Raw genomic sequence first — 12,122 nt, forward strand, 5'->3', positions numbered from 1 at the left:
ACGAGTAATATGAGACGGAAAGAGTAATATTTTGGATGTTCATCATGAGTATTAAACACATTAATGTATAGCCACCGTATATGAGTTTTAGGTAGTACTCCGAATATTTTTGATGGAGGGAGTACTTAAAACTCATATGCCTAGTTTTAATCACACTCATATAGTCCTATATATAGCCACCGTACATGTACGATAAATATGGTACAAAGTATTTGATATAAAATTATAACGGTAATTAGGATATATAATCTCTCAGGCCCTTCATATTCGCCCGCTTTTCTTATAAACTAGATTTTAGCTCGTGCGATGCACGATTTCTATTAAATTGTTATGTTAAAATAAAACTCCTATGTATATGGGATTTTATATACTTCGTATTAGATTAAACTAGATTTTAGCCCGTGCGATGCACGGATTCTATTAAATTGTTATGTTTAAAATAAAACTCCTATATATATATATATACCAATTTATATATTATATTAGATTAGTTTTTTATTTTGCATTGAATTTCATTTTAGATTTATTTTTTTCAATTATGAGAGTGTTTGTTTTTGAATGAAATTGTATATGCGTAATATTAATAATTAATTAATAAAAAATTCTACGTGGCACTTAATTATTTATCTATGTGGCACTCGACTTTTTTAATTCAAAATTAATTTTGAAATCTTATTTTTCATTGGCGGAAACCATTATATTTCCTACGTGGCGCTCTAATATTAAATTAATGTTTGATTTTAAATTGAATTTTATTTATTTTATTTTAGATTAGTATTTGATTTTGGATGAATTGTATTTTAGATTTATTTTTTAATTTTTAGAGTGTTTGATTTTATATGGAGTTGTATATAATAACAATTAATTAATTAAAATATCTACGTGGCACCTAATTAATTATCTACGTGGAAATCGATTTTTTTAATTCAAAAATAAATTAGAAATCTTATTTTTCATTGGCCGAAACCATTAGTAATCCTAGGTGGCGCTCTAATATTTCAGCAAATACGCCTCCTTTATATATATATATATTAGATTAGTTTTTGATTTTGCATTGAATTTCATTTTAGATTTTTTTACAAAAATTTATGAGAGTGTTTGTTTTTTGCTGAAATTGTATATGCGTAATATTAATAATTAATTAATAAAAATATCTATGTGGCACTTAATTATTTATCTACGTGGCACTCGACTTTTTTAATTCAAAATTAATTTTGAAATCTTATTTTTCATTGGCCGAAACTATTAGATTTCCTACGTGGCGCTCTAATATTGGATTAATGTTTGATTTCAAATTGAATTTTATTTATTTTATTTTAGATTAGTGTTTGATTTTGGATGAATTTTATTTTAGATTTATTTCTTAATTATTAGAGTTTTTTTATTTTAGATGGAGTTGTATATATTAGTAAGTAATTAATTAAAATATCTACGTGGCACCAATTAATTATCTACATGGAAATCGATTTTTTTAATTTAAAAATAAATTAGAAATCTTATTTTTCATTTGCCGAAACCATTAGTAATCCTACGTGGCGCTCTAATAATTCAGCAAATATGCCTATTGGATTCATGTTTGATTTTAAATGGAATTTTATTTATTTTATTTTAGATTAGTATTTGATTTTGGATGAATTTTATTTTAGATATTTATTTATTTATTTTAGTTTATATTAGTATTTAATTTTGGATGAATTTGATTTTAGATGGATTTGTATATATATATATATATATATATATATATATATATATATATATATATATATATATATATATATATATATATATATATATATTAGTAATTAATTAATTAAAATATCTACGTGGCACCTAATTAATTACCTATGTGGAAATCGATTCTTTTAATTCAAAAATAAATTAGAAATCTTATTTTTCATTGGCCGAAACCATTAGTAATCCTATGTGGCGCTCTAATAATTCAGCAAATATGCCTCCTTTATATATATACATATATATATATATATATATATATATATATATATATATATATATATATATATATATATATATATATATATATATATATATATATATATATATATATATATTAAATTCGTCATTTAATATGTGCTTTGTTTTTATAAATGGCATAGTTTTACTAATATTATATCATTTCTCACCTAACCATGGACCCACATATATTCCTTATTTCCTGAAAAAAACATTAAAAAAAAATCAACCCCCACCCACCTACCCTTACCCCATCCCCACCCCTACCTCATCCTCACCCCTATCCCACTACTACCCCTATATTTAACACATTTTTAACTAACTATATTAAAAAAAATACTTCACTATCAACTACCGGCCACCTAATAAATTAATAAGTCAATTAAATTGCATAAAACTATATGTTGGTCAAAGCGCGACAATTATTAAGGAACGAAGGGAGTAGTAATTATAGAGGTGTTGTCACACTTTTCATTTACCCAAAAAGTGTGACAAAATTATGGTCTCATATCCTCTCACATTCAATATATTTTATTTCACCATCTCCAATTCGGGGAAGTACTAAATGATAGCGGCTATGAACGGGACTTTACAATACCCGGGGAAAAAAATGACTTGTTTAAATGAATGAAGGTAAGTGAGGTAAAAATAAGGGGTAAAGGGAAAATGGGCTGGTAAATTCTTGTAACGCACCATCAAAGGGAAATTTTGCATGTTTCTCGCAAAAACCAATTGCATTACCGTTCTCCTCCTTCTTCTCCAATTTGGTTGACTTCCTTTACTTCAAACCCTAGAGACAGAAACCTACCATTGATTAGTACTTCCCCCCTTAGTGTTCCCCCTTCCCCCTCTCAAATAAATCTTCCGAGTAGCTTATTGCATTGGTTTCATCAAAATTGGAGTGAGAAATCAAAGAAAGAAGGAGATGAACGACATGTACTGACCGAATATTTCGATAATTCCGGCGAGACGGAGATTAGAGATTGTCGAGGAAGATGATGAGTTTCTCGGAGGATATGATATATGACGGTGACGTAGGATATGACAGCGGTGCCGGAGAATTTGAAGAGGTCAGTTTGTGTTTCACAACATGATTAGTAAATGTTTTGATTAATATTGATTCATTGACTGTATATATTAGTGACTTCCAAAGTAATTAAAAACTATTAATTGGTAATTAGTTAATTAGTTTACTTGGTTATTTAGTTAATTGGTAATTAGGTACTTAATTGCAATATTGTGATAATGATAATGACGTTCATGTTGGGGATGATTATGATAATGATGACTGTAATGCCGTTCATGTTGGGGATCATGTTGGGGATGATGAAACCTAGCACCAACAAATTCCTGACAGAACCTTTTAATTAAAACAATATTCCAACTCAACAACCCATTATTGGAGGTCTGTAAATTCAGAAACATGCAAAATCCTTAATTAATCCATAATTCAATTGGAAAGTTACTTTCCACCATTAATCTTTAATTAACTCAACGATTCACATGGAAAGTAACTCCCCCAATTTAATCCTCAATTAACTCCAGAAATCGCATGCAAAACGATTATCTTTAAATTCCTCGAATTTAGGGTTCATATCCATATCAGAAATCGACTTTTAGGGTACTCGATTTTAGGGTTCATAAAAATCGATTTTAGGGTTCATTCAAAACCGATCAGGAACAAGTGTAAACTACAATTTCACCCTATTAAGCGACATTTTCGAGATCCTGAATAACATCTATACCATAAAAATCATCATCTTTGCCCAAAATCAGCGTAAAAATCAACATCGTTAATTAAATTACATACCTTTTTGAGGAATTGCAAGGAGGAGAGCGAAGTAGGTCTGCAAAGTAATGAAATTGAAACTCATAAGCTCGTAATATAGACTCATAATTAACTTTTATACCAAAATCATTACATTATACAAGAATCAGCATAATAATCAACATCTTTACTAAAATTACATACCTTTTTTTATGAATTGCGGGACAATAAACGATGAATGATGAGAGAGAAAGAGGAGAATGAAGGAGGAGAGAGAAATAGTTCTGCAAGTAATGAAAGAGGAGAGAGAAGAACGGAAAAGTAAACCAATTTCGTGAATTTCAAATTTCAAATTGAAACGAGAAAAAGGAGTCAACAAAACACGAAGTCAATCCCCGTTCCATTTCAAGCGATGTTACCAAGTTGCCCTTACTGCCACAACGTGAAATGAAGACAATACCCCTTTCTATTGGAAATTCCGTCTGCGTGCACTCTCTCCAATCCCACCTACTTTTCTATTAAATTATACTCCCTCTGTCCCATTTTGTGCTTTACGTATTCCAATTCGAATGTCCCACTTTGTTATTCACATTTCCTTTTATATTATCACATACATGGCTTAATATTCTATCAAAATTTATGTCCAAGGATTATTTTAACCAATTAAGTTAATTGGGTAATCTTTCACACTTTTCCATTGTAGCTTTAAACCTTTCTCATTTTTCCAATGTCAGGTTTTTTTTATAGAAGTGAAAACATTATAAATAAAACGTAACTCGTCTTGTTTAAATAAAAAAATAAAAAATCTCAATGCACGTTAATTAGTCGATCGAGTGCGTTATACCAAACGTAAAGAACAAGAAGGGACGGAGCGAGTAATATATAAACTTACAGCAAATTATGACATAAAACTCCGTGAAAATCTTAATGTGACGATTAAGGCCCTGTTTAATTCACCTTATTTCTCCTGATCTGATCTGATCTGGTCTGAATCTGAACTTATTTTTTCTGATTTGATCTGATATGATCTGAACTTATTTTTTCTTATCTGATCTGATCTGATCTGATCTGATCTGAGCTGATTCTTCATAATTAAGTTTAAACAAAAATCTACATTTATTAATATTAAACGACTTACGTGTAAAATAAATATTACACAAATTTATAATATTGTTATTATTTATTTGACTTTGCTCATGATTTAACTATTCCTTATATTAGATAGACCTAGACATGATCTAGATAGATCGGTTATGATTTGGATATGATCTGGATATGATCTATACAGATCGGTTCTGATCTGGACATGATTTGTACAGATCTGTTCTGTTCTGGACATGATCAGTTCTGATCTGGACATGATCTGTACAGTTCAGTTCTAATCAAGACATGATCTGTACATACCATTTCTGATCTGGACATGATATGTACAGTTCAGCTCTGACCTGGACATGATCTGTACAGATCAGTTCTGACCTATACGTGATCTGTACAGATTACTTCTGATCTGGACATGATCTGTACAGATTATTTCTGATCTGTACATGATTTGTACAGATTAGTTCTGATCTGGTTATGATCTGTACAGACCAGTTTTGATCCAGTCATGATCAGTACAAATCAATTCTGATATGGACATGATCTTTGCAGAAAAATTCTGATCTGAACATAATCTGTACATAGTCGATATCTAGACCAGTTATATTCTGGACGTGCATATCGATTCTGAGTTGGACATGATATGTACAAATCGATTTTGATCTGAACATATTGGTTATGTAAGGATCGGTTCTGATGTAGACAAGATGTTTGCAGATTTGAACATGATATGGACATGATCTGTATAGATCAGTTATGATCTGGATATTATATGATCCTATCAGTTTTGGTCTAGATATATAATGGTTCTGATCTATAATTTTTTTTTGATATGGACATGACCTGATCATATCGTTTCTGATCGGACTTAATGGTTTTAATTTGGACATGATGAATTTGAATGTTTTGTTAATGTTTTTTTTATGCCTTAAGTAATACTCCCTCCGTATTTATTTAAGGGGTAGACTTGGCCGGGCACGTGTATTAAAATGAAAAATTGAATGAAATAAAGTAATAAAACAAGTGAGGTTGGGTAGATATTTTAATAGGTAAAATAAGTGGGGACCATGTGATTTTAGGGGGTGGGAGGTGGGGTGTAGTTCTGAAATTATTTGTGTTAATAGGGTGGTGGAACATATTATATATTAGATAGATTATTTAATTAGATGGTGGTGTTGATAAGTTACTAAAAATGGCAAGTGTATCTCTTAAATAAATACGGCCGGAAAAGGCAAGTGTATCCCTTAACAATGATATAAATATATAATAATAATAATCATCATAATACTCGGGTCTGTTCTGATATGATCTGGTCTGGTCTGATCTGATCTGATCTGATCTGGTCTGATTTGATTAAACCTGAAATAAGTAATAAGGTCCTGAAATAAGGTGAACTAAAAGGGCCTAAATTAGACCAAATATAGTAAATTTTATAAGGTCTAATCAACTAACATTTGTATAAGGTAAGGGAAAAGGCCCTAATAACACACTTTGAAGTGTGGGGATCTTCACCACCAATCAAGCATCCTCAGTGATCAATGTGGACATTAAAAAAAAAACACTGTTTCACAAAAATTCCTCATTAGTAAATCAGCTCAACCACATAGAACACACGTCAACTACAACAAGTACAAATCAAACCCACATCTTCGAAATTAATTATAAGGATATGGGTTTGATTAATATAATGAGATTCGTACATCTCAATCTTTTAAAAAATAAAAAATTGCAATCAATTAACAGTTGATCACAAGTCGTTATTTGTTCCCATCCGAGAATTTTCCTGTCTAATTTCTATCCCATATTAACATATTGAAAATTTAATTGTCGTATAATAAGGGTTCCTTTCATTATTGGTCCACGTGCATTTTGTTTTCCTTGTTACATTTTGATTCTTGTAAATTACTTCCTTTGATATTTAATACTCGTAATGTGGTGCACTATTCACATATTATACTTTGATTATTGTTGGTGATTTATACGTAAGATGAAGCATAGTCATGTGGGATCTTGTTAGATTCGTCTTAATGTGTGTTTTTAAAATATTAATTTTAAAATTTTTTTTGCTTAAAAAGAATTAAAGATATTAATAATCAAAGTTGTGCATTAGTATGCGTGAAAGTGACAAAAATTGCGAGTAAAAATGAACTAAAGAAGTACTCCGTATTTAAGATGAGATTATTAGCCTGAACATCACAAATTAACGAGTAATCAAATTGCTAAACACAAATCAAAATATGCCGTGTGAAAAAGAGGCTTGTCTAATTGTCTTGTGCTAGTGCATCCACCACGCTCACACTTCTCCCTAAATTAAAGCTTTAAGCCTTTCTCCTTAGGTCGCACTTCATTGGAATTTATCCCGTTGAAATTTATTAAATCTTGTCCCGAGAGATTAAGATTGAAACGTGACTGAATAGAACATGATTGAAATTTGTTGAAATAAGTCAGACTTGAATAAAATTTAATAGACCACTTATAGGTTTATTGGATCTAGAAATTTACCTTTTTACGCCATCAATATTGATCATTTATATGTTTACAAACTTTTATATAAAGACGTTTTTGGAGCATCTCCAATGGTTGTAGATAGAGATTAGCTTGTAATTTTTAGAAATTCCAAGCTACTAGTTTGACCATTGGAGTTCAAATGATAAATGAGATTGACCAAGCAAATTAGCTTAAACAAGCTAATTTGCTTGGAAAAAATTGGCCAATGCAATAGTATTAAATTATATTATATTTAAAATATTGATTGACAAATATGACTACATTAATATCAAGCTAGTAGCTAACCATTAGGGTACCAACTAGCATAAAAAGGAAAGTAGCTTGATATATTATGTGGCATGAGAAGCTACTTTAGCAATTAGCTTACCGTTGAAGATGCTCTTATGCAAAATATTACCTTAGTGTCATATAAGTTAAGCAATGGATTCAATTAGAAATAATTATTTAAGCACTGAAACTAATAAGTTAAGCACTAAAAGTCTGAAACTAATTAGTTAAGCACTAGAACTAATTAGTTAAGCAATTGAATAAATTAGTTCGGCAATCAAAGTGGTCTTTTCAGTAAGCAATCTTACACAAAAGTTATCGTTATAGGTTCATTGGACCTAGAACTTACTATTTACGCCATCAATATAGAAGGTCGTCATATCTGTGAAATTTGGAGAGAGACTCAAATTCGAGGTTCAAAAACAAATCGTTACCCACCAAATATAAAACCTCATAGGAGGTTCCACACTAAAATCAATTGTTGATACTTGTAACTCTATAAATTAATTTTTCCTTTTCTTTTCCTCGGACTATTCACATGGATCAACGGATCGGGTTTGGGTCGGACTCATCGGATTCGGTTTGAAACCGATCGGTTTGGAACAGATTAATTTGGCTAACGGGTCGGATCGGATTGAAAACTTAACGGATCGGATCGGGTCGGATTTTTTATGCAGGAGTTCATATCGGATCGGGTTGTAAACGGGTCGGATTGTAGTCGGGTTGGGTCGGATCTGATTGGATTGAAACACGACGGATTGTTAACAGGTTTAGCCGGACTATAACAGGTTCAGATTCATATCGGGTCGGATTCATATCGGGTCGGATTCATATCAGGTCGGATTCATATCGGATCGGATTAATCGGGTAACGGACTAACACAAGTCGGATTGAAATGGATTTAGCCGGGTTACATCAAATTAAGTTTCATATCGGTTCGGGTTATTATCGGATCAGGTTATTCGGTAGCGGGTTGGAATCCGAGTCGGGTCCATTTGGTTCCAAATTATATAATTATAATATCGATGACTTAATTAGGAGACGAAAACGATAACTAACTTTTAAAAGTAATAAGAATTTAAGATCGATAATATAAGTTATTGAGTATATAGTATATAACTTAGTTTAATACTACATCCGTTTCTGAAAGTTCTTTACGCCTTAAATCTACATGAATTACAAGTTTCATTTGAACAGAGTATATAAAGGGAGAATGAAGTACAAGTACTTCGTATAACTAATAGTCATACGCTTAATTGGCAGTGCAACATAATTAATGTTCTCTTATGGGTCGTGAACGGTTTGGGTTAAACGGGTTTGGGTCGAAATTGGTTCGGATTAAACGGGTCATGGATTGAAACGGTTCGGATTAAACGAGTCATGGTTTGAAACGGTTCAGATTAAACGAGTCACGGATTACAAACGAATCGGATTATACGGATTTTCCTTGGGTTGTAACGGATTCGGGTTCAAACGGATCGGATCATAAACGGGTTTCAGATTGCTTTGCTTCGGATTAAACGGATTCGGATTGTCACAGATCGGTCTGTTATCGGATCCGGATCTTAATCGGATCAATATTAACGGGTTGGATCGGATTCGGGTTGAATATAATCGGACCGGATCAAATTTCGGATCTTAGCTTGCGGGTTCTAAACAGTTCGGATTCTAAACGGTCGGACAAACCCATCGGGTTCACTGGGTCGGATTGAGAATTGACACCCCTAATCTCTAATATACAACTGATGTATCTCTTACAGATTTCTCTATTTTTTTTTTGTTGATGTATCTCAAGTACACCATTAATGTACCTCTAGTATATTACTGATGTGTTTCTTTTACATTGTTGATGTATCTCCAATTCATTGTTAATATATCACGATACATGCTTGATGTATATCATATTTTCCTCAATTAATTTAATCTAATTTAAAATTTCGATCTACCCAAATTAATCCTAATGAGTTATTTCGATCTATACGGGTTTTGAACTGCGTTAATTATGAGATTGAATTGATCGAGTTTCTTGGCAATGTTGACGGTTACAACGATAAATGTCAGCAATGGATGACTGGTTCATGAGGAGAGATAAATGGAGTGGATAAATAGTGTGGGAAGAGAGAGAGGGAAGTTAATTCGTGTGACTTCTATCCTCGTCGCCATTTTTAATCAAGCACTTCAACTCACTGAAAGTTGGGAGGAAGAAGAAGATGACGCAAAAATAAAAGGAAACCCAAACCTGATCTCGACCGTCAATTATTTAATCCAAGGGACATCATTACTTCTCACGTTTCTCACCGTAAAGGTACTTCTCACCGGATTTTGGATTCTACGACAAGATGGTCACTAAAATGTACCGTACGGAGTGTAAGTCTACAACAATTCAACAAAGCGGAAAATTAAATCAATAAGCTATTGTCTTAGTCGTTAAAAGATTAACTGATTGCTTCGAATTCCACCTCCCCATTAATTTCTAATTTGTATCGGTTTTATGACTTGTTTAAAAAGAGAAAAATAAAAATAAGCGACAAAATACTAAGACAACTTTTTTTTTGCTTTTTTAGTAGTCAATGTATTCACCAAGTTTATTGTTCGATGTAAGTCCACTTACTAAAGTGTGAAATTTGGAGAGAGACTCAAATTCGAGGTTCAAAAAAAAAATCGTTACCCACCAAATATGAAACCTCATAGGAGTTTCCACACTAAAATTAATTGTTGATACTTGTAACTCTATAAATTAATTTTTCCTTTTCTTTTACTCAGACTATTCACATGTGGGTACACGTGAGTTTCTACAAAATTTGACGTAAAAAGATAAATAAATACGTATATAATTAAATCCAAGAGGATTCCCAAAGTAAATTTGAAACAAATAACTTAAGGACATTCTAAAATTGATATTCTAATAAATAAATTAACCTAACTTCTAATACAATATAACAAGGAATCTATTTAAGATAATATCAAATCATCGTTGAATATCTAAAAGTCTTTAACATCAAGCAACATAAATACGCGTCAATTTACCATCATCAAAGAATAATGATTGATGAGGAAATGGATAATATTGATGATCTTATGGAGTTTTTCAACTATGAGATGATTGAGAAGCCTCTGGATATGCAGAAAAGAAGGAAGAGAGACTCCATCAACATCTCTCCTCCTCCCTCCCCCTCTACTTAAGTTATATTTTTCCTGCACTGCTTTTTTGTGAGCCGTCATGCATATCTCAATCTTGACCCAGCTTTTTGCCACTACTTGTGCACGTCTCTGATGTCTTCCATGGATCATTGGTGGTGTTCTATGAGAAATGTTATCTTTCAGGCTAACCTGATTCAATCTTTTATTTGTATTTCTGTTTATGTTTCAGCTTCTAATCCTAGTCTTTGTATTCTAGTTGTTTTTTCTAATTCTGAAATTAGTGATTGTAATACTGGCTTTCAGTGCAGGAATTTAATGATAATGCTTCATTTGCTTTTGTTTACTTCTTGCCCCTGAATGATGATGAGCTCATGAGCTCTGATTTGTGTTGGTTCTTTGTCCCTATTTGTGTCAATGCTAATGTACATGGAACAATTCTCCGTTTGTTGCTCCTTTTCATAACTAGGAACCCATTCCTTGGGATGCTAGTTACAAGGTTGACATTCGTTCTTGAGAGACATTCCGTACATAAGCCTCTACCCTATGATGTTCCCATGTTTGCTCGTTATCTTGGGACTGAGGGTACTGCTCCTCTCCCCCCTATGGGAAATGCTGGTGGGTTTCTTAATTATGTCAAGCAATCTCTGTATTCTTTTAAAATAACTTAACTCCCCCTATTGCCCTTTTCTAAGTAGGAGGGTTCAAACCATCTCCTTGCTATTGCACCACAACTATTTTTACAATGCTTGCTTCTTGCTTGTGCTTTTGACTCGTGTCTTGTTGCATTCAGGTTCCCTTTTGAGCCATAACTTGGATCTTTGTATTGCAGCACGACCTTGCTTTTTTTGTGGGTTCTCTGATCACTTGCTTGACTTGGAAAGAGCAAAACCTATTTAAATGTTAATTTAAATTTAACGCTTTATAATTGTAATTCGTATTTTAGAAAATCTTTATCATGTATTCTGATCATAAGATCGAACATTTGGACACTTTTTGCTTGTAAAAGCTTAAGTCTTGTTTGGAACCGGATTTCAAAGTCCGCTAAAGAATCTCCTAAGAACGAAAGTTCTTATCGAAACCGGATTTTAATATCCTCTTATTTTTTGTTTAAAGTTCCTTTCCTCATCGGAACTGTTTTCGTAAATCTGCTGCTGATTATTAGAAATTATTTAACCTGGGGGTAATACTTGCAGAATTTCTAACTCAAACCAGTTTTAAATGAGAATCTGCTCTTGGAATATTCAAGGGGGTAAACGTGACCAGGTAATAGCTAAACTCCTCCTTATCAAACATAGATTCAGACCGGACATTCTCTTCGTATTACAAACAATGACAAATAACCAAAATAGTAGAAACGTTATCAAAACCT

Source organism: Spinacia oleracea, chromosome 4 (assembly GCF_020520425.1).
Source record: "Spinacia oleracea cultivar Varoflay chromosome 4, BTI_SOV_V1, whole genome shotgun sequence".
Taxonomy (NCBI): Eukaryota; Viridiplantae; Streptophyta; class Magnoliopsida; order Caryophyllales; family Amaranthaceae; genus Spinacia; species Spinacia oleracea.